Source organism: Acinonyx jubatus, chromosome E4 (genome assembly GCF_027475565.1).
Source record: "Acinonyx jubatus isolate Ajub_Pintada_27869175 chromosome E4, VMU_Ajub_asm_v1.0, whole genome shotgun sequence".
Lineage (NCBI taxonomy): Eukaryota > Metazoa > Chordata > Mammalia > Carnivora > Felidae > Acinonyx > Acinonyx jubatus.
The window spans coordinates 45,703,134-45,723,170 of NC_069395.1; the positions used below are offsets into that span (position 1 = coordinate 45,703,134).

Genomic DNA, 20,037 nt, shown 5'->3' on the forward strand with positions numbered 1-20,037 from the left:
TTTTTTTATTTAGCTTTTTAAAATTTTAACTTGTTTTATTTTTTATTTTTTAAAATTTACATCCAAATTAGTTAGTATATAGTGCAACAATGATTTCAGGAGTAGATTCCTTAGTGCCCCTTACCCATTTAGCCCATCCCCCCTCCCACAACCCCTCCTGTAACTCTGTTTGTTCTCCGTATTTATGAGTCTCTTCTGTTTTGTTCCCCTCCCTGGTTTTATATTATTTTTGTTTCCCTTCCCTTATGTTCATCTGTTTTGTCTCATAAAGTCCTCATATGAGTGAAATATGATTTTTGTCTTTCTCTGACTAATTTCACTTAGCATAATAACCTCCTGTTAGCATCCACATAGTTGCACATGGCAAGATTTCATTCTATTTGATTGCTGAGTAATACTCCATTGTATATATATACCACATCTTCTTTATCCATTCATCCATCGATGGACATTTGGGCTCTTTCCATAGTTTGGCTATTGTTGATAGTGCTTCTATAAACATGGGGGTGCATGTGTCCCTTTGAAACAGCACACCAATATCCCTTGGATAAATGCCTAGTAGTGCAATTGCTGGGTCGTAGGGTAGTTTTATTTTTAGTTTTTTGAGGAACCTCCATACTGTTTTCCAGAGTGGCTGCACCAGCTTGCATTCCCAATTTGTATCTTTTTTGGAGGAATGTCTATTCAGGTCCTTTGCCCCTTTTTAAATCAGATTGATTTTTTTTTTTTTTTAGTCAAGTACTGGCATTTGTATGTAGATTTTGGAAAATTAAGTTTAACAAACTAATGACCATAGGAATTTTTTTCAGACGATATCCAGATAAATCTTTGGGTTTACCCAAACCCAGCTAATGATATTGGGAGAACTCCCTTGAGGATATAAAAACAATGCATGTTTTGTTTGAAGATGAGACTCATTTATTTCCAACCAATAAGATCACCAATACTTAAAATTCATCTGACATCAACCAAAAGAGCATCAGCCACTTAAAAATATAGAGGCTAATTTATAACTAACTTTTGTACTATGGATAGGTAATAGTTGACTAAAATAATTCTATAACACATCAGGTAAGTATTACCAGGTGTGAAATGAAGGGCAAGTTCTTGGATGGTAAAGAGATGAGACCTCTCAGTTTACATTTCAGCAAAGGGTCAAGGATTTGTTAGTGTCCTAGTGAAGTATGCTAAAAGTGCTAGCTTGTCCTTAAGTTGTGGAAAGACAGGTTGAGAAATGGGTACTAGAAATCTGGGCAGGCTTCAGGGTGATCCTACAGGCCAGATAGCTTTGGCTTTAAGCACAGGAGCTTAAAACCTAAGCATCAAAGTCCGTCATATTCTGTTCTCATCTTGTTTACCCGCCCTAATTTCTCATTCTCTTCTCAGATTATTCTTCCCAGCCAGGCCAGCCTCCTCTTCATTCCAAGAGCACGTTATATTCCTGTAGCAGGTACATCTCAGACCATGAGGTATGCAATTCATGTGACTATTTTTCTAATAGTTCCACTTCTGTTTCAAGCCATGATTCTGAGGGGTTATGGAAACTCAATCTCAGTAAAAACAGCATTTCCCTGTATCCAGGCCCTAGAGGTGTAAGGTGAGCCAAGGCATCAAGTGAAAAGCCCATAATGCCTTGGAATCTTCTCTCCACTCTGTCCTCACCTGTCTCTTTCCCCCAAGGCTGGAAGATAATTCTCTAGCTCCAGAATGGAGACAGTTTGCTTTCACTCACCCTAGTCCTTTTCTCCATGGCATGACTCCTTCCCCTTCTATTAAGAGCCTAAACTTGTGAAAGTCAAAAAACAAGAGACTTTTTTCTTTCTCTTGCTACATACCTTTCCCAAGGCAAGGCATGCATACCAGCGGGCTGACTGCCTGAAGGAAATGGTGAAGCAGGGGTGGGGGTGGGTTGTGGAGAATGGGGATGCAACATTTCTGGAAAAACAATCAGTTAATATTAAAAAATGTAACTTCAACCCTGTTACATTTGATCAGTTTGTGCTTCCTCCTCTTTTTCACCTATTTTGCTCTACTTTCCCTTCAAGCTTTGGTTTAATTCCTTCCCTCCTCAGTGTACTTGCTTATATTCCTTTACTATAGGCCTTATAATTCATATCACACAGTCTTCTGTTGAATGTGTTATAACTGCTGCAGGACTGAAGGAAAAGTCACCTCGCCCAAAAGTCACCTTCGCCCAGGTTAGAATTGCTAAGGCATCCCTCCCAAGTGTTTTGTTTAATCCAGTGGTTCTCAAAGTGGTTCTCTGGACCAGTAGTATCAAGTGGGAACTTGTTACAAAATGCAAATTCTCAAGTCTCTCTCTAGATCTCCTGAGTCATAAACTGTGAGGGCAGGTCTAGAATCTGTGCTTCCAGATTCAGAAGCCACCCAGGGGATACTGATGCACACTGTTTGAGAACCACTGGTTTTAATCAGCATTAGCCACTTGAAGGAGAAGTTAGCTTAATAGTAGTGATCTTAGTGTTTAAATGCCTGTTGTCTGTGCTTGAATAGTTCTACATGGTAGGGCACTCATAACCTCAGAAAGCAGACCCGTCAACTTCGGAAAACTTTGACCTATATTGGTCTGATCTCGTAACCATTGGTTTATATTTAGCTTCCTAGAACCATAGGGAAGAAGTCAAATCTCCTATCCACATGATGGGCTAAAATATCTCAAAATTACCATCGTTTGCCTCTCCCAGCTCTTCTTATCCAGGCTCCAAGTGGCATGAGTTTTGAGTCCCTCAAACTGTCTTTTTTGCACACTGCAGAACACAATCCCATTTGTTTATAATTCTCTTTAATGAGCTCTGCACAGAATCGAAAGCCGTAGTTTAGGGTCTGACAAGCTACAGTGAAGTGATTATCAATTCCTGGCTTGTGATACTGTACTCCTAGGAACATAGACTAATATGGGCTTATTTGGGTTTTGGGTGTTTTTTTGTTTGTTCGTTTTGTTGTTTTTTTTGGTGGCCACATCGTTAATTCATACAAAGCATATTGTCAGCTGAAATTCTTTGCTATTTTCTTGGTCTTTTTTTTTTTTTTTACCTTTATCTTGGTCTTTTTTACAGATACTAATGCTATATCATATAGCCTCTATTTTATACCTGTAGGGGAAGTTCTTTGGATATAAGTGTGTAGTTATGCCTATTATATGTTTTGTGATTAGTTCTTTGATGGTTAACTGACACAATTAGCTTTTGGGGGAAATATGTATCTTTTATCCCTTGAAGTATATCCCAGATGGTATAAGAAGTACTAATAGATACTTTAGAAATTTTAATTGATGTACTGATAGAAATCTCCAATGCAAAAGAAGGTCATCTTTTTCTTGAGTTTTATAAAAGGTATTCATTTGACACTAGGTTTATTGCTTTAAGACTTACAAGTTGTGACTGAATATAAAGTAAAAACACCACTTGCTTTTCATAGCGAACATCTAGAATTTATATATAGTGCTTTTCAAAGTTGTCCTATTGGATGATTATATTATCAGCCTGTAATCTGTCAAAATAATTTTATAGTTGCATCTTGTATTTAGAATTGCTTCCAGGAGCTGTTTTATGAATCACATAAGAAAAGTTTTCTCATTTTGTAATGAATTTTTTTAAAATCAAGTTGGATTTCTTCATATTGATACCCATCTGAGCCTCTAGTATTATATTCCAAAAGCCATGTGTGTGTCTATATAAAGGTAGTACTTGGCAGAAATTCTGTTAAAAACTTTTCAAAAAGATTTCCAACAATGGCAATATCCTTGTGAGGTGCAACTAATGTATAATTAGATACATACCTTTATGTGTTTTCCTCTTATGGTGACTTTGCCTCACACATTTTTTGCATCAAATGTCTCCACCCTAACAGAAGAAACAACAAAAAATATATATTTGACCTCATAAAACAGAATTCAAAAATTTGTGGATCAAAGTAACCACACCCCCTAAAATAGTAGAAAATAAAAATATATTCAGTAAATATTGTAAAATGTACCCAACTTGATAAGACTAAGAACTCAATCATCAAACGAGAAGAGGCATGAGCTTGCTTATGCTACAAAAGGAATTGTGCTTCTTATATATAACATGTGGGATAAGAATTAATATTTACTAGGTTCTTGGGATATGCCAGTCATTTTACATTGAGTCCGCATGAATTAGATCTGATTATTCTGTTTCACAGTAGAGAAAACTGAGGCTCTGAGAGGATAAGTTGCCCAAGGTCACGTATCAAATAAGTAGCCAAATAGGTACTTGGACCCAGGCCTGTAAGGCTCCAAATTCTGTTCCCTTTCTGCTATTTTCTATGAGGAATACTAAGAACTGAAAGATACAGTTTCTGTCCCCATGGAGCTCAGAGAACTTTGTAGAAAAATATATAAAGATATGGATTTTTTTTTCATTCTCTGTGCAAGTCAAAGAAAGCCAAGTTAAAATTAAAAATAAATTGATTGAATAAAAATAATTTTAAAATGGCAAAGTTTAATTTTTATAAGAATTGATTAAAATCAAGACTTTTTATAAAAAATAGCTATTTTGAAAGAAATTTAGCATATAGATCAATATTTATACCCTTTTGTATACTCTTTATCATTAATTTATTTTTGTAACCTCAGCCTATGACAACATTCTAAATTCATAAAAATGGAGTGAAAGTATTATTGGCTGAATTGGTAAAAACCCTCCTGTGTTTCTCCTTTATGCCCACACTATTATTACTGCACTCACAACACTTCAATTCTGATACCAGATCTGTGGGTTTTCCGCACATCAAGCAATTCTGTGTTAGACCAGCTGGATGTCCTATGACTCAATTCAATTCTGACACTGTTTACCTGGAGTTAGTGTCAAATTCGACAAGCGCTCAGTGCCACAAGACTGCCTCCACTTCAGATGTGAATCACAAGCTCCAGGTTGTCCCCTGTGTTCCTGACCAAGTATTTACAAATCGCGGTTCTTAACAACCCTGGGTATGGATAGAGAACCAGATGAAAACATATATAGGACAAGGTTTCAATGGGTCCCAAGATGAAGAGCTCTGTCCCCATGGAGTTGACTTACATTACCCTCCTGGCATGTACATGTGTTCACCAACTTAGAAGCTCTCCAAACCCATACTTTTGGGATTTTTATGGAAGCTTCATCATGCAGGTGCGATGATCATTAACTCAATCTCCAGCCCCTCTCCTATTATTTGGAGAGGGTGTGGGACTAAAAGTTCCAAGCTTCTAATCATGGCTTGGTCTTTCTAGTGACCAGCCTCCATCTTGAAGCTCTCCAGGAGACTACCAAAAGTCATCTCATTAGAACAGAAGATGCTCTTATCACCAGGAAATTCCAAGGGATTTAGGAGCTCTGTGTCAAGAAGGGTCAAAAAACCAACTATTAAAATACCAAGATTCTTCTAGTGCTCTTATCACTTGGACCTTTACAAGGGTTTTAAGAGTTCTGTTCCAGGAACTGGGGGCAGAGACCAATACATAAGTATTTTCTATTATTTTATGCTAACAGTATTAATTAAAAAACAGGAAAGAATTAGGAACAGCCCATATATCCAATTTATTACCTGAATGGTAGGTAAACCAGTTTGGTCGGTCTGTGGGATATTATGCAACCATTAAAATAATAATTATAAGACTGTAGCATTATAAAAATGTTTTCATTATAATAGAAAGTCACATTTGAATATATAACAAATCAATTACTTATGATTTATGTTGTAAGAAACAGAACTATTGCATAAAAATGATGTAAATATATGAAATACTGATGTATTATGGTGACGGGATACTTTTAGAAATGGCATTCTTTTTTCAAATTTTTATGAATCTCTATTAATTTCATAATGAAGGGAAAAATCTGCAAACTTTCCTGGTATTCTTTGCTATTGCAAGACAAACCACACTCTTTGTTTTCTAAACTTATGCCTTAGCTCCAATAAAACTAGGTTTTTGTAAACCAGTTTTGATTATGGGATAAATTTAATCAAGTATTGGTAGCTCAGTCTTCAATACTTGTCAGTAAGAGAAAAACAACATATTTGACAGTTAAATATAACTGTCACAGCCTTTCTATTCATTGTGAATGTGTACAATTAAAATTTTGAAGTCACTATGGCTTCTAGGATTAGTGGTTGAGATTGGGATGCATGTTCTAGGTTTCCAAAGAAAGTACTTCCTTTCATTGGGCCCTGGGCGTGTGTACATTGTGGGATAGAGAATAGGCGTTTAGAGAGCTTGCTATTGAGATGCAAATTCTCTTTGGCTCTGGTCAAGGCTGTTGGGACTTCCTTACATATTTTTGAAAGAAGTATTTTGAAAGAGGAATGGTTTCTTAGTTCTACTGGGACCTCAGCTCGGGAGTTGGTGACTTTCTGGTGTCACATAATGAGGTGGGTTGCTGAGCCTGCATGGATGACTGGACAGGAACAAGGACCTCACGTTAGATGTGGGCAGGCATGAACTCAAGGCCTGGGGAAGGAATAAGTGGGATGTGGGTTTGGTGAGAGGTGGGTGGGCTGGGGAGGGTTGGGTGCTAGGGAGGGGACAGGGTAGAGCTCCATCAGGGATGGAGCTGGCTCAAAATAAAAGACATGCTCACAGAACCAAAGGGTGGGCACAGACTTGAGCATTAAGCCTCATCAAAGAAAGCAAAGGCAAGAAACAGGAGCCAGGGATGATGCTGGGCTGCAGCCCAGGGGAAGTCTGGTGCTGCACATAGGAGCAAGGGAAGAGCAGTGCCCAGGTGGAATCTGGGGGGGGAATTCTTTCCACATCCAGCTGCCTGTTATTACTACTCATACTCTCCAGGTGCAGAGGATCCTGAGCCCAGAGTTCCCCAAAGGAACTCAATAGCTTCTGACTAAATGCCAGATGGGGTTTTTTTCTAGTGTGGATAGAATCTAGTCTCTTAGCAAGTTTGATGATTATAATACAATAATGTCTATATTCCGTATACTGTGTATTAGATCTCTAGAACTCATTTATCTACTAATTGCAAGTTTGTACACTTACACGTCTCTTCTCCCACCCCCCCACCCCCAGCATCTGGCAACTACCATTCTACTCTTTGATTTTTATGAGTTCAGCTTGTTTAAATTCCATATATAAGTGATATATCATAGAGTATTTGTCTTTCTCTGATTTATCTAAGCATAACATCCTCTGGATCCATCCATGTTGTTGCAAATGGTAGGATTTCCTTCTTTCTCATGGCTGAATAATATTCCATTACGTGTAGATAGATGTTAGATGGAGGTATATAGAGAAGTTTATCCCCATTGCACCTCAATTATCTTATTTGAAAAATGGACATAATAATACTGACCTCTTAAGATTATGAGGAATAAGTAAAGAAACACTTGCAAAAATGCTCAGGATGTTACAGTAACATAAGAAATAATATTATCATTTTGATGGAGTTACCCAATGAGAAGAAATGTTGGAATATTTTACAAGATTAACTGCTATTTAAAAGTATGTTTCTGGTGTTAGAGATATATGGTCACCATGGACCAGATCTTTTTCTGAGAAGAACCACTTGTTGACTCTTCTCAGAGATATGAATATTTTTATGGTAAAACCATACCTGTTTATGGAGCAAGATGGAAATGCTTACACTGCAATCAACAAAAAGAAAAACAGATGAATAGACAATAGAGTCAAGTATTTATGATTCATGTTATAAGATACAGTATAAAGATGAAGAAAATACATGAAATACAGATATATTATGGCAGTGGAATAGGATTTTATTTGGCCGAACAATACCAATACTGTTCTTGGTATACAATGGTTGCTGGTTGGAGAGTGAAAGCATATTTCCACAAGATGCCATGAAACTTTTAAGAATAAAAAGATGAAATCTTCACTCTTCCCTTTTGGGGTTCAATAATGTTAGAACATCTCTGACCTCTGGGCTGAGGTAGTTCCATCTGAAGTCATCAGTCAGGGGAGACCAGATTTCTCCCACCCAGGAAGGACATCCCTATGAGAAGGGGAAGGGTCTAGGCTTGTACGCATGTTACATACAAGGGCCTAAATCATGATAGGGGAAGACTGGTTCAGAGTTGCTCATTGAACCCTCACAAAAACTGTATAAGGTAGGACCTAGTGTCACCCTATTTTTCTCACTACAAAATTTAGGCTTAGAGAGGTTAAGAAATTTGCCCCAAGTGAGAGTGCTAGTTGGGGCTTGAGCTTCATCTGTCTCTAGGGTCCTTGGATCTCACTGCTGTACTCTCCCTGCTATTAAGATCTTTTCATGGCTTTTCTCCTCCATAGCTGACAAAATAAAGAAATGCAAGTCGGGGTTAAGGATTAGGACAAATAATGCAGTGAGGAAGGTACTGGTAATTACAGGAAGAGAACCTAAAAGGGCTTTGAGGTTTCCTGGCCGCCTGCAGGAGGGTGATAATTATGTGATGTAATCCACATTCTTCCCTGACTTTTGGAAAGAAAACCCAAGAATTTTCAAGATGATTGCCGAAGATTAAAGGTCATTCTGTGGCCATGTAGAGATTTTTCTTTTTTTCTATGCAAACTTGATCTTTTGGAACCTTAATGATCTCATCTGTAAAATAAGAGGGTTGTACTAAGTCATTGTTAAGGTTCTTTTCCTGCTCTGATGTTTGTGAGTCCAGGAATGTATAAGCTTTTTCTGGTGTTTAACTTTTGCCCTTAGCCTCTTTAGCACTATGATCAAAACTAATGGACTCAATTTAAAGTTTATGTGGCAGGTAAGGAAGCCAGGACAAAGGATTTAAGGAAGGTTCTGAAGCAGGGAATATGGCAGCAAAAGGTTTTACAGCTATGTGTTAAATGGAATTGCAAGGATAGAATTCAGGATCTCAGAAATCATTAGGTAAAGCATAAAAAGGCTGAAGCTCAGACAAGTCTTTCAGAGGATTGACTACATGGAGAAATGGGTAAGATTTGGTCTTGCCCTGATGGTAGCAGGTTGTAATTCAATTGGTCAATTTGGGTTAGAGGAAAGGATGAACCATCACAGGGGCACACTGGCTGTCTGGCTCCCCATCTCATGACCCAACTCCATCTCTCTGGAGCCTCTGTTCTGACACCATCACCAATAATTCTACTCCCAACTGTGCAGAGCTTTCTTAGTTTTCATTCAGGTGAACCAAAGAATGGATATTAATTAAGTAAAAGAAGAAACACAAAAACTTACAAAGGAGCAAATTTTACAGAATATAAATTTCTGATTCTTTTTTGAGAGTAACCACTTTCTTGTCCTCTCCTTCCTCCTTTCTTCTCATTTTCCTTCTCTCTGGTTCCTTTTCTTCACCTCTTCATTCTTTTCTTCCCCTCCCCTGGCACTTATTGAACTCCATATTTAAATGTCTGTGCTGGGCACTGAGACCAAGACAAGACAAACACAGTTCCAGAGTTGCTCCCAAGCAACGAGGAAGACAGACACAGACAAGACGTGGTGATAAACCACATTTATAAGAATCTACTCCCAGGTTTCTTTTCCTCACCTCCACCCTGTTCATGCAGCCCTGTCCCCACATCAGCTGGTGTTGTCTCCTCCTCACCTCTCCTATTGTCTGCTCTAAGGATTAGCTGCCTATTAGCTAAAGGTTTTCCCTCAACTGGGGAGAACAATCTCTAAAATTTCACTGTGCCTTATCAAGCACATTCCGGATGTATGTTCACTCAGCTGCTGGGGCATCCTCCTCTTTTTATTAAGATAGTTTCACAGAGTGTTTTCAAAAATAAGTTTTAGCATTTACTCTTTTTAATTGGTAGTTTCAGGACTTTTATGGAGTGCTCTCATGTGTTCAGTCCTTGTATGTTATTTCTAATTCTTGTATTATTACTCCTATCAATTCATAGATGAGATAACTCAGGAAGGTTGAGTGACTAGTCGAAGGTGAAGCAACTGGAGATGGAAGTTGAACAAGTCTAACTAAAAAACCCAAGCTCTTCTCACTACCTCTGTGCTTCAGTTACAAAGGGCAGGTTCCATACCATTCTTTTTATTTCTCTCCAGAGTTCTACTTCCAGGGTTTTTTTGTTTGTTTCGGCTGTGTTTGGTTTCTTAAACCTACTCACAAGGTAGAGTGTATGTTTAAAGCTAGGCTATTAGCTTTGAGATACAAATTGGACCCCTTTGTAGGTTATACAATGAGTATAGGACCTGTTTTTGCCATCAGTTGTAATCTCTACTCTATCTCAGTAAAAATTTAATAATTAGGAAAATTCCCTGAGTGGGATAGTTTTTTAAAGTTAAGACCTTTTCCTCTTCAAAATGAATTCATGCTTAATTTCTAAAAACACATGTAGTCTTATTTGTGTAAAACACACATGGACTTATAGGTATTAACAAAAGCAAAAGGCAAATAGAAGTGCTTTTACTGGTTGGTGTTATATACAAGTTCAATGTACATTTACTAGATTTATAGAAGCTTTCAGGAAAAAAAATCTCACTTTAATATTGTAAAGCTTAAAAGTAACATTGTGAATTTTATAGCCAATTTGGTTCAAAAGACTATAAGAGAAACCTAATGGATTATTAATGTTTTGTATCTCGGCATTGATTGCATTCTTGCTGCATTAATATTAATTTGCCATAAGCATTTTATACCAATATATTTCTGTTGTTACAAAATAATGATCAATAGGGGAAAATTTAGCATTGAATTGAGATGAATTTTAATAGACTGTGACATTAATTTGTGCTCATTCTGTCATAATGAAATTTTTATTGAATTGGTGAGCCGATGCATGTTGTGTCCATATTACAGTAGCCTCTTCGTCATGTCTACATGGTGCATGGATATTAGCAGCAGTGTTCAAACAAAAGGGGTTCCTGTAACCTCCCTGGGTGTCAACTTTTTCATCTGTCCAAATTATATTACATCCAAAGAGAGCCTGGCACATAACTAACATTTAGTGTGGGTTTACTATTATAATTTATGAACCCTATTTTAAGAGCAGGTAAATTATTAATAGTGTTGCCTGTAGCACCTGTGATTGAAGCTAAACCCACCACGGTCAGAGATATTAAACCTGCTTAAATGTGGACCTCTGGTTTCTTACCTAATATAGCTTCCAGTCCATGAGGGAGATTTGGAGAGGACCTTAACAACATTTGAGGGGAGAGGTTGGAACAACATTTCAGATATTGGTCATCAATTAAACTCTTAATTTTCAAGTTTTTCCATACGGTGATTCCAGTGCAGGCTCATGGAGAAGCATCATTCCTTCATCCAAACGAGCTTTCATCTTGGAAAGATGAAACTTTCATCTTGGAAAGTCATAACATAACTTTCATCATAACATAACTTTCATCTTGGAAAGTCACATTTACACATTTATACTTTGTAAAGGCCTAGAGATACCATACACAAAAAAAGAAGCCTGTTTTAATTTCAATTCACCCACCTGTTCTCAAACTAACTTAACAATGGAACCCTTTTAAAATATACCACCCCCAAATAACCTGTATGATTAGTGTTCCATGGAATACATGTAGAGAAATGCTGATTTAGAGAATACTTAAAACTCAGCTACTTTTCCCTTTTTAAAACTCATGGCTTTGAAACCAATTGTGTTGATAAGTGGCCTCCCAAATTTACTTTTTCATACATATTTAGGTGTAACAAAAGCTTATCAAACATGTGGTAGATAGTGAATTCATAACACCCAGGTAAGGAGCTCAAAAGGCATGTATATGCCAGATATGTCTCTATTTAATCGATTTCTAAAACACATTTTAAGACTATATAATTGTGTTAATATTCCCATCCTAATCTTCTGTGGACAACAAAGATAATTTGGGGGGAAATTACCATAGGGAAAAAGTCACATGTTATAGCAGGATAAATTTGCATCGAATGATCCAGGCTTTGATGTTACTAAGTCTTACTCAAATACTATTTAGTGCTTTGTGCGAACAGTGCTTCGTTTGCTGTAGAAATACTTGATAGTCATGTACTTTATAATTTATGCTTTAAAGCTAATTCATTTTCTGTATGTTATTAGCTGTCTAGTTCTACATAACAAATTACTCCTAAATTTAGCCTCTTAAATAACAAATATTTATTATCCAACATTTTTGGAGCCAGGCTGCAACAGGGTGTTGACCAGGGCAGCACTTATCTAGTTACCTGGAGGCTGGATGAGGGGACAGTCCACTTCCAAGCTCAGCAATGTGATTGTTGGCAAGATTTAGCTCCTCGTGAGCTGTTGGACTGAGGACCTCAATTGTTCACTGATGTTGGCTGGAGATCTCCCTCAGTTCCTTGCCATGTGCACCTTTCACAGGGTGGTGTTCGGCACGGCCGCTGGCTTTCATCAGAGTAAGCAAGTGAGAGAACAAGGTGGAAGCCAGAGTCTTTTTGTAACTCCATCTCAGAAGTGGCATCCCATGATATTTGTCACATTCTGTTCGTCCCTGGGCCCAGCCCACACTCAGAGGGAGGGTATTATACAAGGGCATGAATACCAGATTGTGGGGATCACTGGGGGCCACTTTAGAAGCTGCCTATCACATACAATAAAAATTGGTGGCATGGGGATATTGTTCCATTAAATGGGTCTGGTACTTTGGGATATGTTGATATTAATCTGATTCACAGGTTATGAATCTATGCATTAAAATCCAACACGATATTGAGTGATGAGATGGAGAAAGTTATATTTAACTTCAATGCCTACTAAAGAGAACACTGTATTTATTTGAAAGGATGCCTTGATAATCCCCGGTTAGGGGGAAGCAGAGGTCTAGAAGGCAAGGGTCAGTTCTTTGTGTCCAGGGTGATACTGTGGAAGTGACAGGGCTCTGAGTAGAGTCCAGTATATCTAGATGTTAGAAAGATAGGGCCTGCCACTGATACCTGAGTACAATTGTTTGCCATACAGAAAATTAAAAATAACCTTGGAACTTTAGATTTTTATTTAGACCCCAGTGATGAAAGTACACACTGGTATTAGTTACCTATTGCCGAGAAACAGATTACCCCCAAACTTAGCAGCTTAAAACAACAAAAAAAGTTTTTAGCTTATTGTTTTCTATGGGTCTGAATTTGGGAATGGCTTAGCTAGATGGTTCTGGCTTAGGGCGTCTTTCAAGGTTTGACTCAGATATGAGCAAGGGCTCCCGTCATCTGAAGGTACGACTGGACTTCAGGATCTGCTTCCAAGATGGAAGCACATGGTTGTTGACAGATGTTCCTCACTCCTGGTGAGGACTAGGACCTCTCTGTAGGACTGCTTGGGTATCCTCATGATGTCATCTGGCTTCTCCCAGAGTGAATGATCCAAGATAAAGAAGCAAGGAGGAGGAAGCCACAAGGTCTTTCATGATTCAATCTGGGAAGATATACATGATCACTTTTGCCAAGTGCTTTTCATTAGAAGGTAGTCATTAAGTTCAGCCCACACTCAACAGTAGGGGAATTAAGCTTCACTTTTTTGTTTGTTTACTTATTTATTTTGAGAGAGAGCACATGAGCAGGGGAGGGGCAGAGAGAGAGGGATAGAGAACCCCAGCTGGCTCTATGCTGTCAGCGCAGAGCCTGACACGGGGCTAGAACCCATGAACCGTAGGATCATGACCTGAGCCAAAACCAAGAGTTAGACATTCAGCCGACTGAGCCACCCAGGCACCCCTAAGTTTCACTTCTTTTTTTGTCAAAAAAAATTTGTGGACATATTTTAAAACCATTACAACACTCTAGATGCTTTTCTTAGGAAAATAAACCATCAAAAACAAAACAAAACAAACAAGCAAAAAAGCAAATGGACTTCCTAAATGTAAATAGTCTGTCATTCATTAGAATACATTTAAGAACAAATTTATCTATGTCTCCTCTCATTGACAAACAAATTATTCACAAATATTCAAAATAAATACATGCCTGAGAGTTTGAGTTTCAGGATATTGTATTTGAAGGTTAAGTATCAAAAAGCAAACTTAGCTTACTGACTCTGGAAAAATTGAGAGGACACATAAGATAGAACTTCTAATTCAGCAGTATTTATAATAAATAGTTCTTAATAATTAAACGAATCAATGTGACTTTCTATATAGTATTTTAAAGGTCTAGGTCCTAAAACTTTTACTTCATTTCCGAGGCACCATTCTGTTACACTGTTTTGCCATGGAGCACATAAGAATCACTGTAAAATAAACAGAGGTAGCAAACAGGCAAATACCAATACCAAGCAGAATTTGAACTAATCTGCCATTTCACTACCTTTCAGGAGTTCCTAGCCTAGAAGTTAGTCTTTTTGCCCTTTCCTCTCAATTCTTGGGATGAAACACAAAGGCAGAATGAATAAGAAATGATAATAAATGCTGGATAACTTTGTTTTTAAAATCCTTCCTTTCTTTTAGGGTCAACCTCTATTAGGATTGCTTCTGAAGTCTTAGGTAGTCTTGAATTTGGAACACCCTCCCAAATGGGGGAATTCATATCTTGCACAGAAAGCTTCTTTTCTTCATCTAAGCACTTTGAAGACATATCCTATCCACAAAGAGGTTTGGAGATGTAGAGAGATGTTTTTGGTTGCCATCATTGACTAGGAGTTGTTCTTGGCTTTTAGTGGTAGTGTGCAGGATGGTCTCACCCCATAAATAATTGGTTCAAATGTCAATAGTGCCTCCTGTTAAGAAACCTTCCCCCTCCTCTCTTAGGTCCTGCCTCTGGTTTAGGTTGTAAACTCTGGGAGAGAAGGAATATGGTGGACCCTGTTTTGTACCCTAATCTCAGTGCCTAGAAGAACATCTTGTAAATAGTGATTGCTCAGTAAATATTTGTTGAATGTAGTGCCACTTGTAAAGACAATGACTGTTTGGTGGACAATTAGATACAATAAAAACCTGCTGACCAAATTGCAATTTCCTTAGGCCTTAAATAGAATTTTCTGGTGTTGGCATCCTAGATACAAGTGCTCTTCAAATAAAGTCTCTGTTAGATTTTGTATATGTCAACTTTAAGTTTATCATTTTGAGGGGTACTTGCTCTGTGTGCCATAGTTCACTGTGATTATGGAATGTGAATGTAATCTCAGAGAGCTGTGAGGAATCATGGGCTTAATTTTATTTTGCATATTTGTATTTAGGGGAACTTAAAGTATAATATATTCTATTTGAGTAACAGTTTAACACTAAATTTATAAAGATATTAATTTGAAAATACGGTTCCCTCGATTCCTGGAAAAGTTTCAGAATCTTATAATTAAGCTCTTGAAGTCATGGAGTCTGTTTTTTAAGTTTGTAAAGTACAATATTCAAGGTTAAAAGGGGGTAAAAATAGGTTGTAAGGCTTTGGGTAGATGTGATTCTTCTTTCTGTAAGACTTTCCGAAAAGCAAATAAATATGTGACTGTGTTTCCTAACCCAGAAGCTACATTAAGAGACTTTTTCCTCAGTATTTCTAAGAAAAATTTTCGTGTTTACTTCATTTGTCCTTTCTCTTCTTTCTTCTCAATGTTAATTTTATTATCATTAAGCATATTCTATGAAAATCACTCCTTGATTAACATTTTAAAAGTCTGTTCTCTGGGGATGTCTTTGTTTTGCATTTCTACTTATTTATACTCTCCAAGAACAACTTTGAAAAACATTAGCTTTATCACAAAACAAATATTTACAAATTATTTTTCTTATGGCATCAAGTACGCATTTCACCTTCTCACCTCCTTCTGCGTTTATAGTATATTCACACATCGATCATTTAACACTTTCTTTGATTCCACAACTGAGCATCTCCCCATCCCCCCAGACATCTAATTAGTGTTTTTGTCACAACAACAATTTTTTTGTGGCATAATAAAATTGCACGCTTTTTTTTTTTTTTTTGTACTGGAAGGGGGTGTTTTAACCAAGGGAATGGACTGACTCTGTGGACCTGTCTTCTAGGCTGGGTTCAGAGCAACTATTTCCATCATGGCCCCTGGTCATTTCTAGCCTTCAATTTCTTTTTTAAATGTAGTACCAAGTCTCTTGAAAAATAATGGTAACCAAATAAAGAAAACCATTCCTCCTACGGAAGTACCACTTTCCTAGGAGTAATTGCCATTACTTATAGGCTCTTATTTGTCTGGTTAAGTTGCTTTTACCAGTGTAAGCAACAGCAAATCTCATCAGAATCTGTTCTCCTAGGTGTTTCTTCTCCCCCTCAACCTGCAGAATCATTTCCTTTTAGTAAATATTTGGATGTTCTGAAGCAAGCTCAGTCAACCGTGCTTTATTTTTGAATTGGAAATGGTTGAGCAGTGTTGTGTATCTGTGTATGGTTAGGGTGTTCTGCCCTTTTCTTTCCTCTGAAACCACCTTTTTGAAAAAATGGTGAAAAAACCCCTTAAACAGGGAGATTATTTGGAGGAGGAAAGTATATTCAGAGTGTCATTTCTGTTTTAACAGGGAAACATATTTCAAGGCAGAACCTGTAGTGGGAAAATAGAGAATGATTCCAAGAAATGGCCATGGAAAGACCTTGAGTTGGAAGATGTTTTTGCTGAGATGGCCATGGATGTATCTATACAACACTCGATAAAGGATTTTTCTGATTTTATAGGAAAGAAATAGCACTGACCAAAATTAAACATCTAGATTCTTGTCCTTTTGTATCACAAAGGCCTGAGAAATGGGAAATATGAGATTAGTTCTACTTTTCTTTTTTTCTTAGCTAGAGTTTTCTCAGAAACAAAAGATTAAAATGGAAACATCTCTACTGCTCTGAGTCTCTAGGTGTGGGAGGAGGCAATCCTCTGTCTAAATGGCTTCCTTAAGCCCCTCTGCCCCCATCTGTTTCTTTGCCTCTGGTCCTATTGCTTTAGGATCAGAGTGCTGCTTTATCAGGGGTTGAGGAGTGCTCATGGCCAGAGAATCAGGAGCCTCTAGTCCTCAGGGATTGGTCTAAGGGGCAAATCTTCTTTATTAGAAAGATCAAAATAAGTGCTTCTTGGCTTAAATCAACCAGCCTAAGGGTGAAGGAAACAAGTTAAGGGGCTAGGAATAAACTGATAAAACAGAAGAACAGTAAGTCATTAAAGGTCTTTTATCTGATTTCCGCTCATAAGTTCATTTCGGTTTCTTGACATTCCAGCAGCACTGAGACGTGAAGTTCCTGCAACCATCGTGCTGCCTTTCATCTCTTTGGGTAGGAGGGAACAGAGCCTTAAATCTCCCATAGTATTGCATAAAAATGGAAGTTACCTTGATCATATTAGTGTGCCTAACAGTTACTAAAAGCCCTACTGACTTTTGGGTGTCTTTGAGTGAGGGTTCTCTTTGCCCTGCACTGAGGAAGACATGCTTCTGTGTAGAAGTTTGGATCAAAGCTCTGTTTTTCAAACCATGGCTTCCAGACAGGTGCTTCAGGAGTTCTGTAAACACTTGATTCAAATATTATTTCCATGGGGCGCCTGGGTGGCTTAGTTGGTTAAGCATCTGGCTCTTGATTTCAGCTCAGGTCACGATCCCAGGGTCATGGGATCAAGTCCTGTATTAGGCTCTGTGTGTGCTTGATCTCTCTCTCCCTCTCTCTCTCTCTCTCTCTCTCTCTCTCTCGCTGTCTCAAAAAAATAAACATTTAAAAATATTATTTCCATATTTACTTTAACCATTCTATTAATAAGAGGAAATAATGTTAGCTGTAATGGCAGATTCCCAACCTATGTTGCTAAACACAGTAAACATTTTCTTCTTGCTATTCCAAATCTATGAAGGATATTCCTGGTCTACAAGTGGCCTTCTACATGGACCTTTGGGAATACAGGCCTCTTCCATCTCGTGGCCCTGTCTTCTTGTCTGGATCCTCAGAGCACTTTCCACAGACAGCAAGCTGTTGAGGAAAGGGTTGATGCAGTGCCTGTGAGGGGTTTCCAGGTGCCAGGTCTGTTCCCATTTCATTGGCTAGATCTCAGATAGATGGCTACCAAGAAAGCTGGTAAATGTGGTTGAGCTGTATACTAAGGTGGAAAAGGTAAAAGAGCTAATTTTTGTTGAGAACACAGCTGTCTTTACCAGAATTAAAAAAAAAAAGGGATCTTTTAATTCTTTGGAAATCACAGCTTCTTAATATGTTGCCAGTGGTGACTTGCTTTAGTGCAGATTTTGGAATTAAACTTATTTTGCTATATTTAATTAAAGAATATCCTGAAGTCGCAAGAAAAGCTGTTAAAAAAACCTCTTTGACGATGTGCAGGGATTTATCTGTGGGAATCACTGTCATCACCCTCAAAAGTAGTTGCAAAGAAAATACTAAAATAAATTAGATCCTAAGACTGATGTAAGTCCGCAAATCATCTATAAATTCTGATCTCATTCATCCAAAAAGGCTTCCTTGTTCTCAGTGACTGACTTTATAGCCTTTAGCAGAAATGTGAACTTCTAAAATAAATTTATATCGAGAAGATGTTTCTTTCATCTGTTTTCGATCTATTGAAGTTGCATATAAGATTTATCTCTTTAAAAAGATTTTTATTGCTTAACAAATTAAAGAACAGTGATGTCTACAGTCTCTTCCAGCTCTAACATGTATAATGCTTTCTATTTTTATGTATTAGTGAAAGAAAGAGTAATGCTTGATTGCATATAAATGGTGTAGTGCAAATTACTCAAGTTGTTTTCCTTAGTTGAAAAGTTAAGTTGCACTTTGCAAACTATTGCACAATGTGCTTCCCCAAATTATCTTTAATCAATTATTTAAAAAATTCCTAGAGGCTTGAAATCTCCAGAGGTTTTTACTAGCTGATAATTGATGTTAATAGTTTCCAGTTTATTTGATGTTTTGCGATTGAAACATGCTTTTCCTTGTCCATAATCAAGCTCATCTTTCTTGTAGTAACTATAATGTCAAGTCAGGGGTTTGTTTAATTAAAAAACCACAGGCCTGCATTGATTCTCTTCTCCCTTGGATTTCTTCTTGATTAGGTTTGGACATTTGCTTTGGGACTTATGGGCTCCCCTGCTGTCCCTTTAATGGAGTAGCCCGTTGCCCACCTCACTCCAGGGCTGCCTCAAGCCTGAAATATATAGCCAAGCAATTCAGCCATAAATTAGATGTTGTTGAGGCTGGAGGTGCTGTGGCTTTTGTTTTCAAGGCTTGCAGTTTGAGGGGAAGGTCATAATTCCTGTTCCCATGACTGCTGGCAGCGGCTGCAGGGTTGCTAAGGGAGCAGCCACAGAACTGAGCGGATGTGAGAAATGAACTCAGGTGACCCTGCCTGCCTTGCATAGATGAAGCCATTTTGAGCTGTGCCTCCAATGGGGAGTCCTTGCCTAGGGCCAGGCTCCTAGATCTATCACTGCCCTCTGCTGGATCAGTGTAGGTGTCCTAGTGGGGACTTGTGATGAACAATGTTAGCCTTACAGAACTGAGCTCTGAGGAAGTGGAGACCACAAAACTTAGTCCTAATTCTGCCTGCATGCAATCAGCCAGTGACTATGGCTTGCTTGGTTTTGACATCTGCTGGTACTGAAACTAGTCATATCTGTAAGATCTGCTCAATGTGGATTCTACTTGATCTGGTACACTTGCAAAAAAGTTTTGCATTGGGGTTTGAAAACAGATATATTTAGATGAGACACAAGAAAAGACAAAATGGCTTCAGGATGCTGAAGAGGGCCCTGGCAACCTTGAAATAGTGTTTTAATTCAGGGCTGATTGTGTATGCCACAGCAGACCCGAGGAAGTCCCTTAAAAAATTCCCTTATAAATTACTATTATTTCTATTACTCTCAATCTTTAATACACAGAGCAGTATGGAGCCTATTTTCTTCAGCCCCCACGTGGTGTCCTATATATGGGAATATATGAGGGGCCAATCAGTCTTCATGATAGTCTTTCTGTAATGTCTCATTTTCTCATTTTTCTCTCTGTTTCTTTCAATCTTTTTTTTTTGACTCACACCCCTATTTTACTTTTTATCCAACCCACTGCAGAGACTGAAAAAAATGGAACGCCACGGGGGGAGAAATTAAAGCTATGAAATGCATGGTTGTTCGATGTGCTTCTTTTTGAAAAAACAAACAAACAAAAAAAACCCAAATTCAGATAAGA

At 37.9% G+C, this 20,037-nt stretch overlaps 1 protein-coding gene and 1 long non-coding RNA gene across 23 annotated transcripts in view; one reads left to right on the forward strand and one right to left on the reverse strand.

Moving 5' to 3' along the window:
• Positions 1-20,037, forward strand: part of HMCN1 (hemicentin 1) — a 703,321-nt gene that overhangs the window by 85,433 nt on the left and 597,851 nt on the right. For 18 of the 20 annotated variants that reach the window (XM_053209695.1, XM_053209701.1, XM_053209691.1 and 15 more), the window contains one exon: positions 1,387-1,469. The exons of the other annotated variants lie outside the window; for them this stretch is intronic. The gene's annotated coding sequence lies outside the window, so the exon portion shown is untranslated. Of the gene's footprint in view, positions 1-1,386; positions 1,470-20,037 lie in introns of those variants that run through there. 20 annotated transcript variants of the gene reach the window in all.
• Positions 1-20,037, reverse strand: part of LOC113603812 (uncharacterized) — a 45,716-nt gene that overhangs the window by 11,701 nt on the left and 13,978 nt on the right. For all 3 annotated transcript variants that reach the window (XR_003425525.2, XR_008293342.1, XR_008293340.1), the window contains exon 2: positions 3,800-3,863. This is a non-coding gene — a long non-coding RNA (uncharacterized LOC113603812). The remainder of the gene's footprint in view (positions 1-3,799; positions 3,864-20,037) is intronic.